At 44.2% G+C, this 26041-nt stretch overlaps 1 protein-coding gene across 3 annotated transcripts in view; it reads right to left on the reverse strand.

The window, feature by feature from the left end:
• AKT1 (AKT serine/threonine kinase 1) overlaps window positions 1–22641 on the reverse strand; it is a 224665-nt gene extending 202024 nt beyond the window's left edge. The window contains exon 1 of one of the 3 annotated variants that reach the window (XM_073609535.1): window positions 21698–22641. The gene's annotated coding sequence lies outside the window, so the exon portion shown is untranslated. The remainder of the gene's footprint in view (window positions 1–21697) is intronic. The other 2 variants (XM_073609534.1, XM_073609532.1) reach the window with 2 other exon arrangements.
• Window positions 22642–26041: the final 3400 nt, after the last annotated feature.

The following is a 26041-nucleotide window of genomic DNA, read 5'->3' on the forward strand; positions in this document are numbered from 1 at the left end:
GGGGATTCCCCCTATAGAGGGATTCTTCTCATTTTGAGTCACATCACCAGAACAGGAAGTGAAGGGAAATCTCCCCAATGCTAACAGACAGCAGAAAGAAAAAAAAAAAAAAAAAAAAAGCTGCCAGGAGTTTTATACATTTCCCACTCAATTTAAGTCTCTTGCACGCTGCCATCTAAAAACACAGCACTTTTAGTGCCATTCACACTGATGCAAATCTGATGCGATTTAAATGCGTTCCAAAAAGCCTAGATTAGCATGTCATCTGAAATGACATGGTGTTCAATGACGGACGGTCACCTCTATGCGTTGCGACTCGTGCATGTTTACTGCAGTGCGCTTTTCCTCTCCATAGACATCAATAGAAAGCACAGTGAAATCACATCTTGTGTTCACATGTGCAAATACAGCTGGTTCATTTGAAAAAAAAAAAAAAAATTTGCAGCTGCACCTAATCCCATCCAAAAATCGCATTAAATTTGCATTATAAATCGAGCTGTCTTAAGCACAAATCGCACCACACGCGCTCTGAAAAATGGCACAAATCTGCACCGCATCAGTGTGAACACAGCCATAGGCATGCAGGCATTTTTTTTTTTTTTTAACTTATGTAAAATACAGACAATTACAGAAATCTGCATGCCGGTCAGTATTTTACGAGCACGCGTGTATGTGCGCAAATACACACGTACCACGTTCATTTGAAGAGTTAGAATTGCATTCTGGGATCTAGACTTTAGAAATGACAGGTGTTCAAACATCAGTACAGTGTGCAAGTACCCTAAAAAATAAAACGTTTTGGCTACAGATATACTGCAAATTATAGCAAACGCACCTAGATGCTGCAGATTTAAATTGGGTGCCTTGTTGTAGAGACATCGTAAGCTATACACCAGGCTTTTTCTGGCACTTTTGTTAAGTAAAAATCTGTAATTTTTGCTGGAAATTTACTTAGAATCCCCAAATATATTATATATATATATATATATATATATATATATACACACACATACATACATACATACATACACACACAGTGGCTTGCGAAAGTATTCGGCCCCCTTGAACTTTTCAACCTTTTGCCACATTTCAGGCTTCAAACATAAAGATATAAAATTTTTATTTTTTGTGAAGAATCACCAACAAGTGGGACATAATTGTGAAGTGGAACGAAATCTATTGGATATTTTAAACTTTTTTAGCAATTAAAAAACTGAAAGTGGTGCGTGCAAAATTATTCGGCCCCTTTACTTTCAGTGCAGCAAACTCACTCCAGAAGTTCAGCGAGGATCTCTGAATGATCCAATGTTGTCCTAAATGACTGATGGTGATAAATAGAATCCACCTGTGTGTAATCAAGTCTCTGTATAAATGCACCTGCTCTGTGATAGTCTCAGGGTTCTGTTGAAAGCGCAGAGAGCATCATGAAGACCAAGGAACACACCAGGCAGGTCCGTAATACTGTTGTGGAGAAGTTTAAAGCCGGATTTGGATACAAAAAGATTTCCCAAGCTTTAAACATCCCAAGGAGCACTGTGCAAGCGATCATTTTGAAATGGAAGGAGTATCAGACCACTGCAAATCTACCAAGACCTGGCTGTCCCTCTAAACTTTCAGCTCAGACAAGGAGAAGACTGATCAGAGATGCAGCCAAGAGGCCCATGATCACTCTGGATGAACTGCAGAGAACTACAGCTGGGGTGGGAGAGTCTGTCCATAGGACAACAATCAGTCGTACACTGCACAAATCTGCCCTTTATGGAAGAGTGGCATGAAAAAAGCCACTTCTCAAAGATATCCATAAAAAGTCTCGTCTAAAGTTTGCCACAAGCCACCTGGGAGACACACCAAACACGTGGAAGAAGGTGCTCTGGTCCGATGAAACCAAAATCGAACTTTTTGGCCACAATGCAAAACGATATGTTTGGCGTAAAAGCAACACAGCTCATCACACTCAACACACCATCCCCACTGTCAAACATGGTGGTGGCAGCATCATGGTTTGGGCCTGCTTTTCTTCAGCAGGGACAGGGAAGATGGTTAAAATTGAGGGGAAGATGGATGCAGCCAAATACAGGACCATTCTGGATGAAAACCTGTTTTGAGTCTGCAAAAGACCTGAAACTGGGATGGAGATTTATCTTCCAACAAGACAATGATCCCAAACATACAGCACAATCTACAAAGGAATGGTTCACAAATAAACGTATCCAGGTGTTAGAATGGCCAAGTCAAAGTCCAGACCTGAATCCAATCGAGAATCTGTGGAAAGAGCTGAAAACTGCTGTTCACAAACGCTCTCCATCCAACCTCAATGAGCTCGAGCTGTTTTGCAAGGAAGAATGGGCAAGAATTTCAGTCTCTCGATGTGCAAAACTGATAGAGACATACCCCAAGCGACTTGCAGCTGTAATCACAGCAAAAGGTGGCTCTACAAAGTATTAATGCAAGGGGGCCGAATAATTTTGCACGCCCCACTTTTCATTTTTTTATTAGTTAAAGTTTCAAAAGTCCAAAAGATTTCGTTCCACTTCACAATTGTGTCCCACTTGTTGGTGATTCTTCACAAAAAATAAAAATTTTATATCCTTATGTTTGAAGCCTTAAATGTGGCAAAAGGTTGAAAAGTTCAAGGGGGCCGAATACTTTCGCAAGCCACTATATATATATATATATATATATATATATATATATATATATATATATATATATATATATATATATATATATATAAAATAAAATGGTGATCGTTGCAATTTTTTGTCACGGTAATATAAATATTTCATATACACACACATCAATTTTTAGTAAAATATAAAAGGTGATGCTGAGTAAATAGATACCCAACAGGTCACGCTTTAAAATTGCTCATGGAATGGCGGCAAGCCACATTACATAAAAATAGGCGACACTTTAAAGAGTAACTCCACTTTTGTTGAGGGGGGGAAAAAAAAAAAAAAAAAAATTCCTCTTTATGTGTTCTATGTATATTACAAGTATTTTAACAAATTTTGTTGCCGATTTCTACCTTTTGTGTTATTCCAAATGAATTGGTGTTTGTCTATAGCCATTGGAGCACTTTTATAATCATCAAGCAGCTTCTGCACCTGCAGGGCTCCAATGAGCAAAGAGGCAGGGTCTGCATCCCTTTAGACATGATTTCCCTTTGAGCATATATCACCAAAAATTACATTTTTGTTCCAGGGGATGTGGAAAAAAAATAAATAAATAAATAAAAATAAAAATCAGATTTGCAGCTTAGTGCAGACTACTGGGAAAATCAGTAAGCCAAGCGCACAAGCAGGAAATCATGTGTGTGTGTGTGTGTGTGTGTGTGTGGTGGGGGGGGGGGTGTCCTGTACACCATCTGTATTGTTTTTTTACCATGTTATTTAACTGTATCTTTTTTTTTTTTTTGACAACCTCCAGTTGGTCTCACTTTTGAGACAGAGAAAGGGACTGAGGACAAATCTGTCAGTCCCTTTCTCTGCAGCCTTATCTGCACAGAATGAATGAACAGGGATAGCTCTGTACAGAGCCTCCCGTTCATTCATAAAACACTGTTTACTTTGCCCCAGCTTAAAAAAGTAAGGGGGGGGGGGGAGAAGCTGGCATTCAGTGACCACATGAAGGGATCAGTTCTTCTGCATACCACCGCCCTCCTATCCAGATGTACAGGGGGGGGGGGGGGGGGACCCCTGCATGTACACCCCTGATTGAGCCCCATTTGGGCATTTTTAGGCGATTTAGGAATTTTTTTTTCTTTAGTGTGCTTTTCATACATTTTAAGGCTTAAGCATTTTTTGCCTTAGCCATTTAAAAGCTACTAGAAAGAGGACAGACAAGAAATCACGTTCACGTGCGTTTTCAGGCACACCTATTGACGTCCATAGGTGCCCAAAGACATGCGACTGCCCCAGAGAAGCTCTTGTGATTGAGCCTCCGGCAACATGCTTCAAGTGACAATAAAAGTGAGTACCATTGACTTTAACCAGAAACTGGTTGTTGAGCGTTGGAAGTTCTTCGGGCTTCAAATCAATCATGGCATGAACAGTGTCTAAAGCAGTGTCTGAAAGAAGCCGCACATAAAATACAAGAATAACTCAGGAGCGGAAAAAGTCAGGCAGATCACAACTTAAAGTGGAACTCCACCCAAAAGTGGAACTTCCACTATTCTGCTCGCCCCCCCCCCCCCCTCCGGTGCCACATTTTGCACCTTTCGGGGAGCCGTGGCGAGGTACGTCAGAAGTCCAGCCCCCGCCTCCTCCTTCTCCTGCTTCTGGACCAGTAAGGGAACACAGGGTGCTTCGCGCATACGCAGTAGGGACTTGGCTGTGAAGCCGAAAGGCTTATCTGAATGGCGGCAGGAGCGCAGGGGCCGACATAAATGTACAATATATGTTAAGCGCCGCATAATTTGACATGGCTATTAAAGCATCTGTAATAAATAAAACAAAAAAAAAAAAAAAAAACGCAAGTCCTATTTATTGATATGGCAAATATTATATTTGGTTTCCAAAAAAAAAAGTAAAAAGTAAAAAAAAAAAAAATTACTGCTGGTCTTCCCCATCAATTAACTTCACTCATGGCACACGACTCCTTATTTATCAAAAGTGGTCAAAGGCTAAAAACAGCAACCCAGATGTCTCCTCCAGTCATCAGTGGACCACACTGGGCCTTGCTGCCTCTAGACTACTTCCAGTCTGGTCCACACTCCTCCCCCCTTGGCTGCCCGTGTAAATCAACAACCTGGGCACACCATGCCATGCTGCTGGAGCCAAGTCTTGGCCACTTTGTTTCTGCCCATTAAAACTCTTGCCCAATAAGTAACATGGGTATTGTGGATGGTTCCTCGTTTGATCGGAGTACTGCTGTTCATAAACTAGTCCAGGGATCCTCAAACTATGGCCCTCCAGCTGTTGCAGAACTACACATCCCATGAGGCATTGTAAAACTCTGACATTCACAGACATGACTAAGCATGATGGGAATTGTAGTTCCTGGACAACTGGAGGGCTATAGTTTGAAGACCCTTGAACTAGACCCACAATACAACACCCATGGCTGACCACATCACTTTAGTCTGCTGCAAAGCCTGCTGGGCCAGAAACCCAGAGAACTGCAGCAACATCACAAGTGGAGCGGTTTGCTACACGTTGGCATTTTTACGACTTTTGGAGCTGCTGCACTGCGTCACATGACCCAAACCCTGGAAATGAAACTGATAAACAGCACAATAAATAATTCAAATCTATACACCTGTATCCATTACTGCCCGAGGCCTGAAAGCTGTGCGTTTGTAAGGGAGCCCGCAGGTCATCATAAAATAACCTTCAGCAATAGATCAGATCTGGAAGAAATGTGCAGATTTGTTTTTGTACTTTCCTTCTCACACGGGCAATAAATGAAGTTCCAGATACTGAAAAAAAAAGTATTCAGTGGTGGACAATGTTTGCTGGGGGCACATTAAAGTGAAAGTAACTATTTATTTAAAAAATTGTACCTACAGGTAGGCCTGTATGTACAATGAATATCTCCTAACAGTAAGCCGTTTAGGAGATATCAGGGTGGATTTAAAAAAATAAATAAATAAATAAATAAATAAATAAATCGGATTTGTTTTATTTAAATTGGAATTTTATCACATTTTAATAAAATGCTTTTGGAGTAAAAATCTATCTAAAGATAGTTTTCTATTTAAGATACATTTATAATTTAGTTTTTTCAGTATGAAATGGAGCTTAGTTATGGAGCATGAGGCTGTATATTCTGCAATATTTACATTTTTTGGTAAACTCATTCAATGAATCCAAGCTCTGCAAGCTGACATAACATGCACTGCATTGATGCATTCACACAACGTCCACAGTGAGAATAAATGAGATAAAACAAAGTTCAGGAATATTCCTTTATCCTGTTTTGCAAATCTATGTACACTACAAACTGTATGATTGAATCGGTTCTGATATCGCTGTTTTACTAACCTGACAGGTTATTATTCTAAATATGAAACCTTCGTTTTGTTTGCAAATATTAAAAATTCTATCTACCAGCAAGAATAAGTCCTTACATTTAAAGAGCACCTGTCATTTCAGATCCATCATGGCAGCGCCTGTTAGTCTGCATCCACTCACCCGCTGCCGCCACGTCCCTCACCTTGTTATGTCACTGCCGCATCACCAGCCGTCCCATTAAAGTGAATGGGACTGTCAGTGAGTCAACAGCGGGTCAGAGGAGGAGCTACTGCAGGACAGAGATGACAGTTGCTCTTTAAAAACCTATGTTTTAAATTGGGCCTTTAGTCATTTTTCATCTTTCCCTCTATTCAATCTTCTGCCCTTGTTTTAACTTTGGATAGTAAAAGATTTTCTGCCAGTAAATACCTTATACAGTCCACTTAGGCCTGTTATATGGTCATTATATTAGCCTAAGCTTATGACATCATGCACAGCTCTCCCTCTCTCTTGTGAGAGTTTGCCAGGAAGGGGGGGGGGGGGGGTTGAGTCATAAGAGGGCCAATGAGAGCTGCAGGGGTGCAAAGCTGGAGGTGTGTAAATCCAGGAAGTGAACAAGCAGCAGCTTCATTTGCCCACAGTTAAAATGGATACAGCCAGACTCAGTGGAGGGAGATTTCTGCAGCATATTTGGCAAGTACAGAATCACAGTATAGAAGAGAGAAGCTTCAGAATGGCAAAGATGTTTTTATTACAAATTATGTGAGCAGACAGCAGTTCCTTTTTAAATCGAGTTGATTTAAATCAAGCCTTTTTACTAGTGATGTAAATCAAATCCACGACAATAGCCAATGAAGTCACTGTGCGTGCACAGCGGTCCTCTGCGTTCCGGGAACGGCGAGCGTTCCACGGAGTACAGAGCACTGTGCCGTGATTGACGTCATCATGGGCCCAGCCATTCAAATAGCCAGGGACTAAGAATCTGGAAGGAAGACCGTGTGAATATGGACACACCAGCAATGGTGACAGCGTTTTAAAGACAAGTCTGCCATAATGTGTTAGAACCTGGTGCATACTAGCACAATATGGCATAAAACGCATAGCTCCCAACTGTCCCGGATTTCAAGGGACTGTCTCAGATTTGAAAAACTCCCTCTGTCCCTCTTTCCTCCTCATTTTGATCCGATCTATATAGTGGTTTATAAAATTGCCATTTTATCTTTCTAAAATTGCTGCATTTGTAAATTTCGAAAGCCAGTATAAAAGGAACAGTAGTGGTAAAAAAAAAAATAAAATAAAATAAAATAAATAAAGCACTTGTAGGTTTAACTAATCTTTTTTGTAGAATTCTCCTCTAAGGGGGTGTGTCCTACGCCTACATACATTTGCTAATAGGTGTCCCTCGTTCCCATCTCAAAAAGTTGGAAAGGTATGTATAACGCTAGGGAGGGTCCATTTCTTAGAAGAAAAAAAAAAAAGCAGTCGACTTTACCGCTCTGAAATATTGATGTCCTGTTATATCTTGTTAACGTACTATTTTAGCACATGAAAGTGCGCAAATGAATGGTCTGAAAACACATCAAAAACTTCCAAAAAAACATATACAGTACATACACCATGTCTGGCAATGCAGCGCAGCACAAGGCAAAGTAGTATGTTACCGTGCATTGTGGTGCACCTGCAAGGCATGTGCATTGAAACTGCATTACCATAAGGTGGCTAAACATTAGAGCCGCACGATTTTGGCTAAAATGAGAATCACAATTTATTTTTTTGCTTAGAAGATAGATCACGATTCTCTCACTTCTCGCAGCATAACATCTTTCACATTAAAACAAAAAAAATTGGGCTAACTTTACTGTTTCTTTATTCATTGAAGTGTATTCCCCCCCCCCCCCCCCCCCCAAAAAAAAAAAAATAGCATTTGAAAGACCACTGTGCAAATACAGTGTGACATAATATTGCAACAATCGCTATTTTATTCCCTAGGGTCTCGGATAAAAGAGGAGATGATAGAGATAGATAGAGATAGAGATAGAGATAGAGATAGAGATAGAGATAGAGATAGAGATAGAGATAGAGATAGAGATAGAGATAGAGATAGAGATAGAGATAGAGATAGAGATAGAGATAGAGATAGAGATAGAGACTTTGTAAGAAACAAGTGTCAGAAAAAGGTTTAGACTTTAAGTGGTTAAACTTCCTGCATTTACACACAGAAGTTTATCCCTTTGATCTAGGAAGGAAGAGTTACAATGTTTCTAGTTATCTACTAGCACTGACAAAGTGACAATTTTGTTACAAACTTGGCAGACTGCCCAGTTTTTTTCTTTTGACAGCTGAGTGAGCAGAGAAGTCTCTACACATGTTTAATGAAAGAATCCGGAAGCTCTGCAACAGAGATCTTGAGGGGGGTTGAATCGAGATCACGATTTATTTTTTTTAACGATTAATTGTGCAGGTCTACCAAACATGGGAGCAAATTTAGGGTTCCTGATGAACCGGCCTAAATTCACTGGATAGGTGTCAGTACCCTCCCACCCAACATCCTTTAACTGAGGCTGGATTCACATATGTGCGAATTGGATGGGGGTTTACCCCCATCCAATTCACATGACATGAGAGTGTGCCCGGCTCACAATGGAGTGGTCCAGGGCGGCCGCAGTCTGCTTTCCAAAAGGGTCCTGCTTCATCTGATGGGTCAGACCTGATTCGCACCTGAACTGGTGAACAGGGACACGCCGGACCCCATGGTGGGAACCACGGCCACACATATGTGAACCCAGCTTCAACCAAACAGCACCTGTGTCCAATCAGATGCAGGCAATGTTTGGGTATTGTGACAGACGCTGCTGACAACTGTCAGACTACAATGGCTGCACCAGGAAATCTGGGCTGTTTAGATGAAGGATTTTTTTTTCTCAAGTGTGTATGGCCAGCTTTAGTGCACTGGGGTGCCAGTCAAAATGAGTGGTACCATAATGTGCGTTAACACACACAGTATAGGTAACACACACACACACACACACACACACACACACACGTGTAGTCTGTGCTGACCAAGGGACAATAGTAAAAAAAAAAAAAATGTATCCCGCACTATATAATCATACCAAGTGCCCAGACCCTGGCTTTGCCAGCCTGAAGGAGCAGTAATATCCGTTTACAAGTATTGGGGCACGGCATCAAGCTGATGAGGTCATCCTCCAGCACCTTCTACAAGTTGATTACATCATCTTCTGGCACCATTAACCCCCCCAAAGCTTCCACTTTACTTCTACCCTTCCCTGCCCCCCGGCCTCTCCCTGCCCATCAGACAATATGGCCGACAGAGGTTGTAAAATGACTTAAAAGCGCTTTTATCTTTCCATCTGAAAAACGTGAACACAGAGTAAACGTTCGGCCTTTACTAGCTGCAGTCTTCTGAATAGCATTAGCACTTTACCAACACTGTATTATGAAATATTAGAATATCACAAAGAGTAAAGTAAACTTGTCCCATTACACATTTGAGGCAATGTAAAGGGGCCTCTTTATAGCGAACGTCCCTATGAATACTTACCTTCCCTACCACTCTGTACAGCAGCCGGAGCTGATTACTAGACAACGTGCGGCCCCCTGAGGGTCCATTTATCATTCTGTCAGCTGGGGGGGGTCACATCCTTGTGAAAACTCTGACACAAAACTGACACAGGGCAGGAAAGTATGAGTAAGGCTCGGTTCACACTGCTGCGCTGTGCATTTGTTCCGTTTTTTGTCCTGTGTGAGGTGCAAATTTACCGCGATTTTCAGGAGTTGGACATAGCTGCAATTGATGTTCTAGCCAATGGAATCAGAATGTATATAAAAAAAAAAAAAAAAAAAGTGTTAACTTCCTGTGTACTTCCTGGTTTTTGTGGAGAGTAGTGTGGTGGAATTGGAACATATGTGAACCATCAATGCGATTCAAGAACGATTTACATTGATGTCTATGGAGACTAAATTTGCAACGCAGTAAACTCGCACAAGACCCTTTTTTTAATCGCATTCGTAGAGGAATCGCAACGCATGTATGTGAACGACCGTCATTGAAAACGATGACTTTAGGGATGACATGCGAATTTAAAGTGTTTTTGATGCATCGCATTCGTTATGAACTCGCATCAGTGTGAACCGGGCCTAAGGGCTCATCCACACAGGCTGTACAGTATAAAAATATGGCGCCTCTAGGTACAAGGAAGGTACAGGTGCAGCTTCCAGCCTGTCAAAAATCAACAGGCTGAAAATTGCAGCAGCCGGGCCCTGTTTAAAAAAAACAAAAAAAAAAAAACAAAACGCACACATTAATTTCCAGCACGTGCCGGAAATGTAACTGTCACATTGGTTGTGCTCTCAACCAAACTGTCAAACCACTCAATTCCTGGTGTCCTAACTGATCACACGTGCAGCATCACGGCAGATGAAGATTAAACAGAGGCCAAGATGGCAGCTTCCATGGATAAAAATAATAGGAGGGTTCACTTCCACTTTATGCAGGATTATTACCACTCGGAACAGCGTACAGCCATGTATTTTATAGCCCATCATTGATTTTAACAGGATGCTGGCAGTGGCCTATATGCTGCCTCCTTTACAGCCCAAAAAGTGGTTACGTTGTGTGATCCAAACCTCACTAGTGCATGAGAAATTAAAAAAAAAAAAAAAGTTTCCTATAAAGAGAACCTGTATAGTACTTCACATTGTTACAGTGGTTTGGTTTATTCCTTCTGCCACATTATGAATCAGGAGAAACAAAAAAATAAAAATTAAAAAAAAAGCGCGTAGGAGGAGTGAGAAGCGATTTTATCAGTAGCCACTCCCACTTCCCTAAGGCCCCATTCACACCTGAGAGATTTTCTGTTTGAAGCTTGTAGCTCTAAATTGTTCAATAAGCTAAATCCCATTCATTTCAATGGCCCGTTTACATCTGAGCGCTGAGCGTTCTGTCGCCTAAAGCAAAACGCCTTTTGCTCAAAAAAAAAAAAAAAAAATGTACATGAGCTTTTTGGCAGACTGACCCCATAGACGTCAATGGGAATGCCTGAAAATGTGCGACATGAGTGCTTTACGAGTGTTTTGTCGCTTGTTTTCTGTTTAAAAAACAGCTCTCCACCCCTCCTCCTCCTAGTGCTTTCTATTGGCTAAACAAAAACGCCTGAAGTGGTAAAACGCTGTGTGACGATCCGGGGCGATTAGGTTCAAGTGGTGCATGCAGTTTTCCAGAAACGTGCCACTCCAGACTGCGTTTTTAGGGCATGGCAGAGCACTTTTTTTTTTTTTTTTTTAAAAAGGTAACGAAAAAGTTCAAAGGTTCAGTAATCTTCCCTCACAGAGGGTTCCACCATCACTGTATAAACAAACTATAGCCTCCTGGCTTACTCACTGTCAGCTTCGAGCTGTTTTGGTTGCTACAGACGTACACACACAGGCTGCCACCTTCACACCGGGACGACTTGTCAGGCGACTTAGCCACCTGACAAGTCGTGTCCCGTTCTGTACTATGGACGCAAGTTGCTCCGACTTAGAAAAAGGTTCCTGTACAACTTTGGGGGCGACCTGTATTGACTTCTTTATAGAAGTCGTTTTGCAAGTTGCCACTGCTGTCGTGTCCAGGTCACCTGAGGCAGTCGCGCTGCAAGTCGTGCTGCCTCAGTGTGAGCCGGCTCTTAGCCCCCTTTCACACTGTCAGTTTTGACAGCGGACCTGAACGGGCGCTCCATGTTAGCGGAGACATGTCCGCTGACATCCGACCCCGTCCGATCCGCTAAAAGCAGACCGATAGCCCTACGTCCAGGTCCGTCGCTATCGGATCGGGTGAGATCTGATGAAAAACGGACATGCTGTCCGTTTTCATCCGATCCCTCCATAGGCGGTAGCGGCGCCTGACAAGCCCCTCCCCGCTCAGTGAGCAGAGAGGGACCTGTCATCCGCCGGCTCAGCGGAGATCAACGGACAGATCTCCTGCTGAGCCAGCGGACCGAGGCGGGCTACGTAGAAACGGAGTCCGCCTCGTGTGAAAGGGGCCTAAGACTCCGAGACCTCCAGTCTCTTTCTCCTGGAGCCGCCTCCTACTGGGACCTTCCCAACCTCCTAGGCCAGACTTCCTGTCTGCCGGGCGGAGCTGTCTCCAAGTCTGAGCATTGACCTCTATTCCTGGGATGTTTATGAACCCAGCCCACAGGTGTGCAATTAGTATTCCTTCCAAAATCATGCATACACTGCTAATATGCACCTGTGACACGGGGTCGCATCTCCACAGCTGTAATACACTAAAAAAAAAAAAATATACACAAATAAAAAAAACGCCAGTAAATCGCTACACTCAGGTATAAAGGGAGCCTAATCCTCATCTAGGTGAGGATGGAATCCCTTGCCCAACCCCCTTCTCTCCCACAGCCTTCTGCGACACATCACATGTCCCAGGAAGCTGCAGGACCATTTACAAAGCATGTACGATATCACGCATGTCCAGCGGGAAGCCAGCTATGGTCCCCCAGAAAGCCACAGCTGACTGTCATATCCAATTAAATCCAAAAGCTTGACACACCTAAACACGTTACATGCGCTTACAAGCTGCAAACATTTTTTTTGCTGCCAGGAGGAACAGCATCTAGGAGGCCAAAAAAAAAAAAAAAACCCCAGGTAAAGTTGGTCCCACATCTCATCCATTTCCTGGAGACAATCAGGATACGGAGCTGTTGACCTGCATTGGTATCTGGGGTGGCTTTTCCACCTTCCTGCCTTAAAGCCCAGGGGCAGGTGTTGGCTGACCGCTATACATTATACAATTTTTTCAGGTAAAGTGGAGTTTATTAAAGTAGCCCACAGACAGAACGCAGACAGTGTGCATTCAGGGCCGTGCACCCACATCAACATCAAACTGGGAGCAGCAGCCATGTCTCAATTGACATCAATGGGACTGCCAGCATGGAGAAACCTGTGCATCTATGTGTGGGTAGACATGGCCCTCACACAGGTCTCTGCTGTAATATGCGCCCCCCCCCCCCGTGTGAATGAGGTCTCATCTGCCAAGAAAATGCAATTCTGTCCATGCATTTTTGTGATTGCCAGGCATCTGCCATACTGCAGTGCAAGGAAGGTGACACGGCTTTCTCCATTACAGTTAAAAATTATAGTGGGGACCCCTCCCTTACCCACCGCCTGCAGAGTGTGTAATAAAGGACTGACAGCATACGGATGAGGTCAGTTTTGTGCTCTCCCCTCCTGTAAGTATGTTTACAGTATCAGAGTGACAGCACTGTTCAGGCCAAAGAAACAGCACTTGATTGGCTGATATTTCTAGCTCCCCCAGACTCAGTTTTGCTATTTACAGGCTTTCAGGAAGCCAATAGAAGTAAACAGGTCTTCTGTGTATTCATCCCTGATCAGACAGGGCCCTAAATATGAGTACAACTCGGTACAGCGTTCAGCCTCAGCCTGCCATAGACTTTGACAGGCTGCCTACAGCTGGGCTGGACGCTGCACCTGTTCCTCCTGGGTGCACTAAAGCAGGGGTCCCCAACCCCCAGACCGCTGGCTGATTCCGGTTCGTGGCCCGTTTAGGACCAGGCCGCACAGCAGAAGGCAAGCGGCGACAGCGGTCCGGACAGGACTATTACAGACTGCGGTCACCGCTCAACTCCAAGCCATGCCTGTACCCTCCCGGGTCTTCTGCCCCGCTGACAGTCTCATCCTATCAGCAGGGAAGGGGGCATGAAGAGCTGGAGATCTACCCAGAGTGGGAGTCTTTAATATTAATGGGTAATCACCTGCTTGATAAGTCCAAAACCTTAAATTTTATTCTGGTGGCATACAGAGCCAAAAGTATGAAATATGTGCCTGTATCCAAATATATATAGCGTATAAATCTACTTTGTATGTACCAAAAGCCTTTGCAAACCCAGATATTAGACAGTAGTGGTGACATCACTGTGCTGTACATACTTTGTACAGAGAGCAGAGCCTTTGGGAGGGACCCAGCAGGCCACACCCACTACAGGCTGCCTGCAGAAAACTACAGGAGGGGGCGGAGACAAGACCAGTCACTCTGCACCAGAAGAGTGGAGCAGCAGTGACCGGTCTTTTCTAACCGCTTCCGTCCAACCTATTGTCAAATGACGGCCTCCCGGAACGGGACGTGCTGCTGATGACCGATCAGTGTGCCGGCTCACTGTCCAATCACAGCAGATTACATGACAATTGTAAACAATAAATGGCTTTGACTCATGCCATTCACTGTGTACAATTGTGTTGCTAACTGTGATTGGTCACAATGATCACAAGGTACAGTCAGGGCCAATCACAGCCCATCTGTACCATATAATTAGCTGTGACCAATCACAGCTAATCACAATACACACTGAATGAATCTATTTCAGCAATCCTTTCACACTGAATTACTGCACAGATCTGGACAAAATATACAAATCGCACCAAGATTCAAGCAAGAATACACATGACAAATGTATTTAGGCAATATAAGCCCTTCCCGAAGTTCAGCTGTCACGTGCCTACAATACGTTAATGCGTTCTGTTCACCTCTGGGAACTTTTCTTTTAGGCCCGATTCAGACTTGTGCAGGTTGCAGTTTGCATATTGCAGGGGCATTTTGCATTTTTTTCAATACACATCTTTAAACCATTGAAGTCTATGGAACCAAAGAACAGAAAAACAACCCTGGCCCCTTCCATAAAAGATGTGATCTACATCTGTAGGAAACCATGTTAAATGGACTGTAGTGCGTTTCTGCAAAAAAAAATAAACAAAATAAAAAAGGCACAAAAAAAAAAAAAAAAATGCATAGGGGGTATGAACCAGGCCCTAATACTCTCAAACTGGTCATTTAGGTTAATTTAAACAAGTAAATAATTCTCAGGTTAGTCATCACTCACGCGACTTACTTTCAGTTTTTAGCCTCGGGGAAACCAGGATTAAGCAAACAGTTCAAAGAAACTACCTGAAAATCTTTACATCTCTACAATGGTGAAAAGAGGATGTACTAAATACACATGGCGGAAAAACAGGCACATTACTAGAAAGCAGCACTGCAATATAGAAGGATAAAGTAAACATATAAAAAAAAAAAGTCTCTGTACATTACTGTGAAATACAATTCATCCTTTAAATCTATGGCAAGATGGAGTCGGGGAGGGACAGAAGCCCTGTCATGTTTTTACTGCTATTCCAGCCTCTTAATCTAGGCTCACAATAGTTGGACCCGGACAGAAATGCAATGTGATTTAGCAAACGCAGAGGGTTGCCATTCATTCTTAATCGCACCCACACATCAGCACCCATGCATTTATGCGTGCAAAACCACAGTATCATGCAGCGTTTTCTTTTGTAAAAGGGGTCAGGGACCCTGCGTTTGTCTGGGCTACAGACGCCTACTTGAAATGAACGGGAAGCGCATGCACATATGTGAACAATGAATGTGCATGCACATATGTGAACTTAGCCTTATGACTCATTTAAGCGTGCTGAAAATACATGGTTGAGCCATGTTTTAACCATTTCCCCATCCGCCCCTTTCTAAGGCAGTGCACAGGAGCATTCACATATCACTACAAAAATTATTCCTGTTTTATTCGTTTGCCAGTACCGCTGCCAAACATGGCCAATTCAAGTCAACTACATAAACGGCCCAAAATCAAGGTAATTCTATGGAGCATAGTTCCCATCATGGCAGTGCAGCAAAAAAAAAAAAAAAAAGAAGAGGAAGTAGAGCATGCTGCATTTTTCTGCACCACAAATGCAGGGAGCGCACTACAAATGGACTGCACAGCACCCCTTTAAGCCAAGAAAGCCAAGCCCAAAAATGTATAGCAAAATGCAGTACTAAACACAGCGCAAAACGCATTCAATCGCATGTCAAGCGTGCATCAAGCACACTTCAAACGTGCTTCAAATGCATGTAAACATGCAGTCAAAAACAGGCAGTTATGTGCAGTTTCTGGTGTGAATGATGGCAGCTTCCTTGGCTGAAAATGATAGGAGGGTTCAGTTGCGCTTTAAAGTATAACTAAAAGGCAAAACTTTTTTCTTTTATTTTGGATAGAGTAGAGAGGGATTAGAACACCTGTCATATTTTATTGCTATTAGTGCCTCTGTTAAGAGATTCACCCTCTCGATTTGTCCTGTTTACCATGGTCACTGAAAGTAAAAAAAGCCAAAATTTTGGGTTGTCCCCAGAAAATGAATAGAAGAGGAAATCTTCCAATGGGGACACTAGTTCTGGTGAAATGCGCCCCCCCCCCCCCCAAGGAATCCCCCTAGGCCCCTTGCACACAATAAGCCCGCCCGGCCACCCATTGACTCCTATGGGCAGGCGGATGTTAGCGGTGATATGTCCGCTGACACCCATCTGCCATCCGATCAAAACAGACGATCGGATCCGCCAGACAGATGGCTGAACGTATCGGATGAGATCTGATGAAAACAGACATCCATTTTCGTCCGAACTCCCTATAGAGATATCAGCAGGGCTCTGACAGGTCCCTTCCCTGCTCAGTGAGTAGAGACAGACCTGTCATCCGCCGGCTCAGCGGAGATCAACGGAGCGATCCCCCGCTAAGCGGGGATCCACCCCGTGTGAAAAAGGGCCTTCATTTTCAGGGATTTCCTCTCACTTCCTGTTTGGCTATGGGTTAGGAAGGTCAAACCTTAAGAGTTTCAATTTGTATGCAGACAGGCCCTTGCACTTGCCCTACATAGTTTTGGTAAATCTGAAGACAAAAATCTGCAGAAAATCTAATAGTGTGTATGGGGTCTTAGAGAGATGTTCCTTCACTTCCTGTTCTGCTGGCAACTCTTTACAAGACAGGAAGTGAGAGGAAATCTCCATCTGACAGATTTTCCTTCACTTCCTGTCTGATAAAAACTCAATAAGGCAGAAAGTGAGGGAAGAGGTTTCTAACAGGAGAGTGGTAAATACCAGACAGAGCCTCTAATCCTTTTCCACTCTATCCAAAACTAAGTAAAATAGTTTTGGCCTGACATACACTTGAATTTCTTTCCTGCTGCCATAATGCATATAAGGGGTGGCAGGGCAAGTGGGCCTCAACACCCAACCACCGCACATATGTGTCCATGGGGGGGTCCAAGGTTGTAAGCAGAGAGCGCACTTAAATGCACCAAGCCGTTTCCCACAGCTCCTGATCTCTGTTTGTGAATATGGGCCAGTGGGACAAGCTCCCAATCATGCGACCATTGTGAGAGCCAATCGCATGTTCTTGATACCACATCTGCCGTCTGGCTTCAAGAGAGGAGGAGGCGGAAAGGGGTCAAGACCTACATTTTTATTCCACAGCAATGTAAATAATAATTACTATGAATTGTTCCCCCTGTATTAACCACTTCCCATTGGCAGTAAACAAAGATGTCCCCGCGTGGCGATGGGATTTCACAGCATGCTGCCACATATGCATACACCCGGCATTGCTCTTGTGGGAGCGGCTTAATCGCATGCACCCAGTACTGTGACCACGCTGTCATTATCAACCCCGGGTCACCGAGCACAGTCAGGAAGGGCACCTGATCATGTGACCACCAAAGCGATCACATGATCAGAAAGCCCAGGAAAAGTCCCTGGCACTAAAAGTGGAACACTAGTTAGAAAATAAAGTCCTGCTAGATGACTTCAGGCTGGCCCCTTTTGTATGTATAGCTATGTAAAACATTAAAAATAAGTGCCTATTCGGTTTACAATCCAGTTTCACCCTGCTCTGCATATGCTCCCAATTTTTAGGCATTGCCGAGTTTGTAGAGGCCGATCTGCTGACAGCCTTAAAGTTAAACCCTCCTATCCTTTACAGCCAAGGAAGCTGCTTCTGTTTGATCTGCAACTGCCATGGTGCAGCACATGTGATCAGTTATGACACCAGCCATTTGATGGTTTGACAGATTGGTTGAGGACACAAGCAAATGAGACCGTTAGCAATCCCAGCATTCCAGGAGTGTAACTTTTTTGTAACCGTTAAATCGATGGGTTTAGTTCCGTTTTATGATTTACTGCTGTTCAGGGGCTCTGGGCTTCAGCAAAAGGGCAGCCTCCAGCAAGAAGAAAAACAGGAGAAATGCTGGAGGCAATATACAACACACAATAATTTTGGTGACATAAATTATGAATGTGGAATGTATGTTCCTTGCTAAAGAACATTTGTTTCCCCCAAGTTATGGGTAAAGTTCCGCTTTAAGATCTACTAAAAGGGCCAGCTCCCACCAGCAAATGTTTAAGTAGCCTTTTTTCTCCACCACTTAAAAAAAGAATAAAAAATGGGCCTAATAAGCACAGATACAGTTCTTGTCAAGAACTACAAATCCAAGCCAAAAGAAAACTTTTATTCCAACAGTAGATGATGGTTTGCGTTCACAACAAAAAAAATACATTCTGATTGGTCATTGTAGGCCATCCTGTTTTCTGTATTGTTCTTTACACTGGCAGCAGACTTCACCACCCACTGAAAAGCAAATCGCTTTTCAGACCATGGTTGGCAGACTGTTTACATGCGTTTAGGAGGTGATACTGCTGCCTCCTGCATGTCTGTTTTTCAAGCGCCAGGCCAGGGGCATTTATTCTATGCCAATGCGGATTTTACATTGCACTACCCTGCTGCAAACGCCATAGCGATGTTGCGACAATGTTCCATTGACTTCAATAGGTGAGTTTGACAGACTATCAAATTCACTGTGCCAGGTTAACATTGCTGCAGATATAGCGCATCTCACCCCTCTGGCCACCATGTAAATTTGGAGATGGGTAGTCATAACATGGACCAACTGCCTGTTTTTATTACCCCTCCGCCGCCAGTGTGAACTAAGCCTTAGGCCTCATTCACTCGGGGAATATCAATGCGTACCCCATGTAGGGCAATGTTTACCCGCATGAAGATGCACAGGTGCTCCCGTGCATCCCCCTGCAGGCAGTCCCACTGATGTCTACAGGGACGCAGTGGCTATATGAACACAGCCGCTACTCCAAATTTGACAAACTAGATTACCAAAAGTATTGGGACACCTGCCTTTACACGTACATGAACTTTAATGGTGTATCAGTCCGTAGGGTTCAATATTGAGTTGGCCCGCCCTTTGCAGCTATAACAGCTTCAACTCTTCTTTGAAGGCTGTCCACAAGGTTTAGGAGTGTGTCTATGGGAATGTTTGACCATTCTTCCAGAAGCGCATTTGTGAGGTCAGGTACTGATGTTGGACGAGAAGACCTGGCTCGTAGTCTTCGCTCTAAGGTGTTCTATTGGGTTGAGGTCAGGATTCTGTGCAGGCCAGTTAAGTTCCTCCACCCCAAACTCACTCATCCATGTCTTTATGGTCCTTGCTTTGTACTCTGGTGTGCAGTAATGTTGGAACAGGAAGGGGCCATCCCCAAACTGTTCCCACAAAGTTGGGAGCATGAAACTGTCCAAAATGTCTTGGTACCCTGACGCCTTAACAGTTCCCTTCACTGGAACTAAGGGACCAAGCCCAACCCCTAAAAAACAACCCCACACCATAATCCCCCCTCCACCAAATGATTTGGACCAGTGCACAAAGCAAGGTCCATAAAGACATGGATGAGTGAGTTTGGGGTGGAGGAACTTGACGGGCCTGCACCCAATAGAACACCTTTGGGATGAATTAGAGCTGAGACTGCGAGCCAGACCTTCTCGTCCACATCAGTGCCTGACCTCACAAATGTGCTTCTGGAAGAATGGTCAAACATTCCCATAGACACACTCCTAAACCTTGTGGACAGCTTTCCCAGAAGAGTTGAAGCTGTAATAGCTGCAAAGGGTGGGCCAACTCAATATTGAACCCTATGGACTAAGACTGGGATGCCATTAAAGTACATGTGTGTGTAAAGGCAAGTGTCCCTTTGACAATATAGTGTATGTGCGACTACACAGCCCTGAATGCACACGGTCTACGTTCGGGGGCGTTCACCTGTGCCTGCATAGATGTCACATTGGGGGAAGCGACTGTTTGTGCAGCCACTGCATTCTCAATAGACAGCAATGGGACTGCTTGCACAAGGATGCATCCCTGGGGGGGAACACAGCCCTTGCCTGGGGTAGGCATTGATACGCCCCGAGTAAATGAGGCCTAAGGCTTAGTTCACATTGGTGGCGGAGGGGTAATAACAGGCAGCTGGTCCGTGTTATGACTGCCCACCTCCAAAAATTTACATGGTGGCCAGAGGGACAGTCACAGCAATTTTAGCTTGGCACAACAAGTTTGACAGTCTGTCAAACTCGCCCATTGAAGTCTATGGAAACTTGTCGCAATGTCGCTATGGCGGTTGCTGCATGGTAGCGTAAAGTAAAATCCCCATTGGCATAGAATAAATCTGCCTGGCTGTTTAGGCATGCAGGAAACGGCATTATCGCCTCCTAAACGCACGTCAACCGCGGTCCGAAAAACAATAGCTTTTCAGCGAGACCTAAGGCTTAGTTCACACTGGCAGTGAATGAGGCCTCAGTTCCTCAACTACAGGCCTGACAGTTGTACAGCTGCAGAACACTTCCACTTTTCAATCCTTCTTCCAATAATAAACATCACAGTAACGTCATAAATCCCGACACGCCAAAAAACGCAAAACTAAAACAAAGCTGTGCAACCCGGTTATGGCTGTCTGACAAGCGTCTACATCACCCATAGCAACCAGACACTTCCCTTCGTTATCCAGCCCACACTGGTTTCAGTCCTCTGGTTGCTACGGGCAGCGCAGACGCCTTTTCACCACTTTTCTACGTCAGGCCTCAACGCCGCCCAGCTAAAATTCAAATCCCAGCAGAAACAGCAACGTTGGGGTTAAACAGCGGCCTGGTTGCTATGGCAATATGGCAAATATCAACCACACACACACTCTCGCCTCCTCCCGTCTCCGCTGGCTTTATATACATATATTTTCCGAGTAAACATTTCGCCGTCTGCGTTCTCTATTCCTAGAAGGCTGGGTACCAGGCAGACGATCACGTTCCACATAGCAGAGCCGGCTGCACAGGCCAAAGTGGGATGGGTCACCGAGAAGCCGAGAACGCAGCCATAGATATTACACGATGTACGCAGGAAGTGGGCATCACCGGGGAGGGGTGCGTTCAACGGGGAGCATTCAACTGCCTGCAGAGCGTTGAAGAAGCAGCAAATAAGAATAATAATAAAATAAAAAACACACACACAACACCTACAACAGTTCTGCAATGACGGAAAGGAAACAAAACTGAAACAAAAGCAATCCTGTCCGGGGGACGGGGAGGGCTGAGGATGTTGCAATGGAGACTTCAGCATCCTATTTTGTTATCCAATAGGAAAAAAAAAAAAAAAAAGACAGAGCCACAGACAATAAAAAAAAAAAACCCAACGCTACATCCTGCATCATGCAAATGCCTGGAAATGAGAATTGCACGGTGCACCGGCGGGCAGCAGACGGGGGTCAGCGTGCAATGTGCCTTTTATTGGATGGCTATGCGCATATGCATGAGACAGGAGATGCTCTGCCTGCATAGGCCCTATGGCTAGGCTGCAGTCTACCCAGCACCAAGGGGGGTGGGGCACCAGACAATATGGGGCATTAAGGGGGCTCTGGAATAAAAGAAGGAGGGGAGGGGGGGGGGGGATCTCAACCAAGGCCCACCGACGGGGGTAAAACAGGATGTTGGTGCCAACCTAGGGTGTGTGCTTTACAAGGGGGGTGGAGGGGAGTAGATAGGGGGGGGAGAGGGGGGTTGACTTACATGGATGCAAGAGGTATATAGGATCTGTCCCTGCAGGAGGAGGAATGCCACCGGGGCTTGGGGCCTAGAGGTGGATAGCAGCCAGCTGAAGCCACACCATCACCGAGGGGAGCATGAGAGGGAAGGGAAAAAAGGAAAGAAGGAAGGAGGGGGGAGGAGAGGAGACAGAGAGAGGGGGAGAGGGTGGGAGGAGGAGGAAGAGGGGAAGGATAGGGCTGCTGCTTCTGCTGCTGCTGCTGCTTGTAGTATTGCTGCTGCTGCTGCAGATTCAGCCCATTGATTGCAATGGAGGGATGGGAGGATCCGGTTGCTGCTTGGCTGGAGGCTGCTGGTGCTGCTGTCACCTTGCTGACACCCTGGGGTGCTGCTGTTCCTGTAGGATTGCTGAGTTGAGCTGTGCTGTCAGCCCTGGATCATTCCTCCTAGAAGAGGATCAGCTGCCCCCAGTGCTGTGTCTCCTCTTCCTGCACACACACAGTGTTGTAGACTGTCTCTTCCTCCCTTGTACACACAGATCCTCCTCCTGCCTTCTCTCTTCCTTTCTCCAGCCTCTCTCTGTCTATGTGTCTCCCTCTTCCACCCTGCCTGCTGATGACCACTGGGTCCTACCGCCCTCCCCTCCTACTCCAGAGGGGAGGAGTCTGCTCTGCACTCTCAGTCTGTGTAGATAGCAGAGCAGACAGGTGAGCTTTAACCTCTCAGCTGCTGGGCTGGAAGCGACTGAAAGCTCGCCATCCAGGGACATAGGATGCGATTGTTTTTCTGGGCTGATCGCCGATACCCCAAAATGCATCTTTTCTTTTTTTTTTTTTTTTTTGGTTTAATGCACGTGTAAACATTTCACAATGTGCTATGGGGTTTTAGGGCTTATTTACATTTGCGAGGGGCAGTAACGCGCGTTACGTCACATGTGCTGCATTAAAGTGACGCCAAACTCTGTTGTTTTTCTGGGCTGATCGCCGATACCCCAAAATGCATCTTTTCTTCTTTTTTTTTGGTTTAATGCACGTGTAAACATTTCACAATGTGCTATGGGGTTTTAGGGCTTATTTACATTTGCGTAGTGCAGTAACGCGCGTTACGTCACATGCGCTGCATTAAAGTGACGCCAAACTCTGTTGTTTTTCTGGGCTGATCGCCGATACCCCAAAATGCATCTTTTCTTCTTTTTTTTGTTTTTTTTTGTTTAATGCACGTGTAAACATTTCACAATGCGCTATGGGGTTTTAGGGCTTATTTACATTTGCGCAGTGCAGTAACGTGCGTTACGTCACATGCGCTGCATTAAAGTGACGCCAAACTCTGCTTTATATCAATTCTATTCAGGTATGTATTCTTGGGGCTTCAAGCACACTGAAGATTTCTGAAGCTGCTCTTATGCAGGCCATACACTATACGAAAAAAAATCGGGCACAAACGATCGTGCCATCATGTAATGACCGATAAATTGTTCAGTGGACATAAATAAATGCATTTTTTTTTTTTTTTTACATATACCTAGTGCAGACAGTTCAGACTGGAAACACATTAACCTTTCAATTTATCGTTCGTTCGGCAGAAAATTTTGAAACTTGTCCTTCGTTTTTTTCGGCTCAAAAACGTCCCAACGATTATCGATTTTGTGCCCATTAACTGGCTGAAAAACGAACAAACTATCTAAAAGACCGAATTTATCGTTCGTTCGGCAAGAAATTTCCAAACTTGCCCTTGGTTTTTTTCGGCTCAAAAATGTCCCAACAATTATCGATTTTGTGCCCATTAACTGGCTGAAAAACTAACAAACTGTCTAAATGACCGAATTTATCGTTCGTTCGGCAGAAAATTTCCAGACTTGTCAAAAACGTCCCAGCGATTGTCGATTTTGCGCCCATTAACCGCTTCAGCCCCGGAAGATTTTACCCGCTTCCTGACCAGACCAGTTTTTGCGATTCGGCACTGCGTCACTTTAACTGACAATTGCGCGGTCGTGCGACGTTGCACCCCCAAACAAAATTGGTGTCATTTTTTTCCCCCATAAATAGAGCTTTCTTTTAGTGGTATTTGATCGCCTCTGCGGTTTTTATTTTTTGCACTATAAACAAAAAAAAGAGCGACAATTTTGGAAAAAAGCAATATATTTTACTTTTTGCTATAATAAATATCCCCCCAAAATATTTAAAAAAACACATTTTTTCCTCAGTTTAGACCGATACGTATTCTTCTACATATTTACATTTGGTAAAAAAAAATCGCAATAAGCGTATATTGATTGGTTTGCGCAAAAGTTGTAGCGTCTACAAAATAGGGGAAAGATTTATAGCATTATTTTTTTTTTTTTTACTAGTAATGGCGGCGATCTGCGATTTTTATCAGGACTACGACATTATGGCGGACACATCGGACACTTTTGACACATTTTTGGGACCATTGTCATTTATACAGCGATCAGTGCTATAAAAATGCACTGATTACTGTAAAAATGTCACTGGCAGGGAAGGGGTTAACACCAGGGGGCGATCAAGGGGTTAACTGTGTTCCCTGAGTGTGTTCTAACTGTGGGGGGAGGGGACTGACTAGAGGAAATGACAGATCGTGGTTCCTAGACACGATCTGTCACTCCTCACAGAACAGGGATTTGTGTGTTTACACACACACGTCCCTGTTCTGCCTCTCGTGCCCGCGATCGCTCGTGGCCGGCGGTCATTGCGACCGTTGGCCACAAGCATCAGCACGCCCGCAGTGCAGCGGGCGCGTGCGCGCCTGCTATCCCGATCCCGCGAGCCAACGTACAGCTACGACGGCTCACGGGATCGTTGCTACCTGTATAATGGCGGCTGGTCGGCAAGCGGTTAAAGTGAGGCTAAACTCGGCTTTAGATCAATTCTGTTCAGGTATGTATTCTTGGGGCTTCATGCACACTGAAGATTTCTGAAGCTGCTCTTATGTTGGCCATACACTATACGAAAAATCGGCCGAACCCATTTTCGAAAAAAAACGAACATTCGGCCGTGAGCGCAAACGATCGTGCCATCATGTAATGACCGATAAATCGTTCAGTGGACATAAATGAATGCATTTTTTGTTAGTTTTTTTTTTTTTTTTTTTTAACATATACCTAGTGCAGACAGTTCGGACGGGAAACACATTAACCTTTGAATTTATCGTTCGTTCGGCAGAAAATTTCCTTTGTTTTTTTCCCGGCTCAAAAACGTCCCAGCGATTAATCGATTTTTGTGCCCATTAAGTGGCCGAAAAACGGACAAACTGTCTAAATGACCGAATTTTTGGCCGATTTTTCGTATAGTGTATGGGGAGGAGCAGCGTGCTGACGTCACCACGTTCACGCAGGTCCCGGAGTCTGCAATCGAGAGCCGACCGGCTTGTTTATACTGCATCTTTTAATCGTTTCAATTGTAAGTGTAATACCTTTTTTTTAATCTAATAAAATCACCTAAGATTTTACATTATGGGAGCTTTTATTTCTTTATGCCCCGCAGGGTTCTCAAACTGGCGGCCCTCCAGCTGTTGTGAAACTACAAGTCCCATCACGCCTCTGCCTGAGGGAGTCATGCTTGTAACTGTCAGCCTTGCAATGCCTCATGGAACTTGTAGTTTCGCAAGAGCTGGAGGGCCGCCAGTTTGAGACCCCTGATTTATGGGGATCAACTGGCACTATGTGCTTTGAAGGATAATACCTGGGAAGACGCTCTGATTATCGCTCCATTTCTTAAAGGCCCGGGGCTGGGTATTAAGCCAAAAGCAATAGGAAATCATTTGGAGTCGGTAAGCAACAGTGTATGTAAAGGTGGAGGATATATCTTTCTCAACCACGACTCTTGGGCGGCACGTGTGTCAGTCTCACATCTGAAAATCATCTTAATACAGTGGACTATTCATAATATGATACAATGTGATCAAAAATCAATCAATTTTTTATTTTTTCAAAACATCACTTCCGCCCATAGCTCTTAAAGGGCCATTTTTTTTTTTTTTTTTTAAATGACAACATTTTTTTTTTTATTGTATTTTAGAGTAAATATGAGATCTGAGGTCTTTTTGACCCCAGATCTCATATTTAAGAGGTCCTGTCATGCTTTTTTCTATTACAAGGGATGTTTACATGATTTTTTTTTAAAGAACAGTGTAAAATAAAAAAATAAAAGGTAAAATAAATAAGAAAAAAAAAATTTTTTAAACGCGCCCCGTCCCAACGAGCTCGCGTGCAGAAGCGAACGCATACGTGAGTAGCGCCCGCATATTAAAACGGTGTTCAAACCACACATGTGAGGTATCGCCGCAAACGGCAGAGCAAGAGCAATAATTCTAGCCCTAGACCTGCTCTGTACCTCAAAACATGCAACCTGT

The sequence above is a fragment of the Aquarana catesbeiana genome, linkage group LG13, assembly GCF_042186555.1.
Source record: "Aquarana catesbeiana isolate 2022-GZ linkage group LG13, ASM4218655v1, whole genome shotgun sequence".
Lineage (NCBI taxonomy): Eukaryota > Metazoa > Chordata > Amphibia > Anura > Ranidae > Aquarana > Aquarana catesbeiana.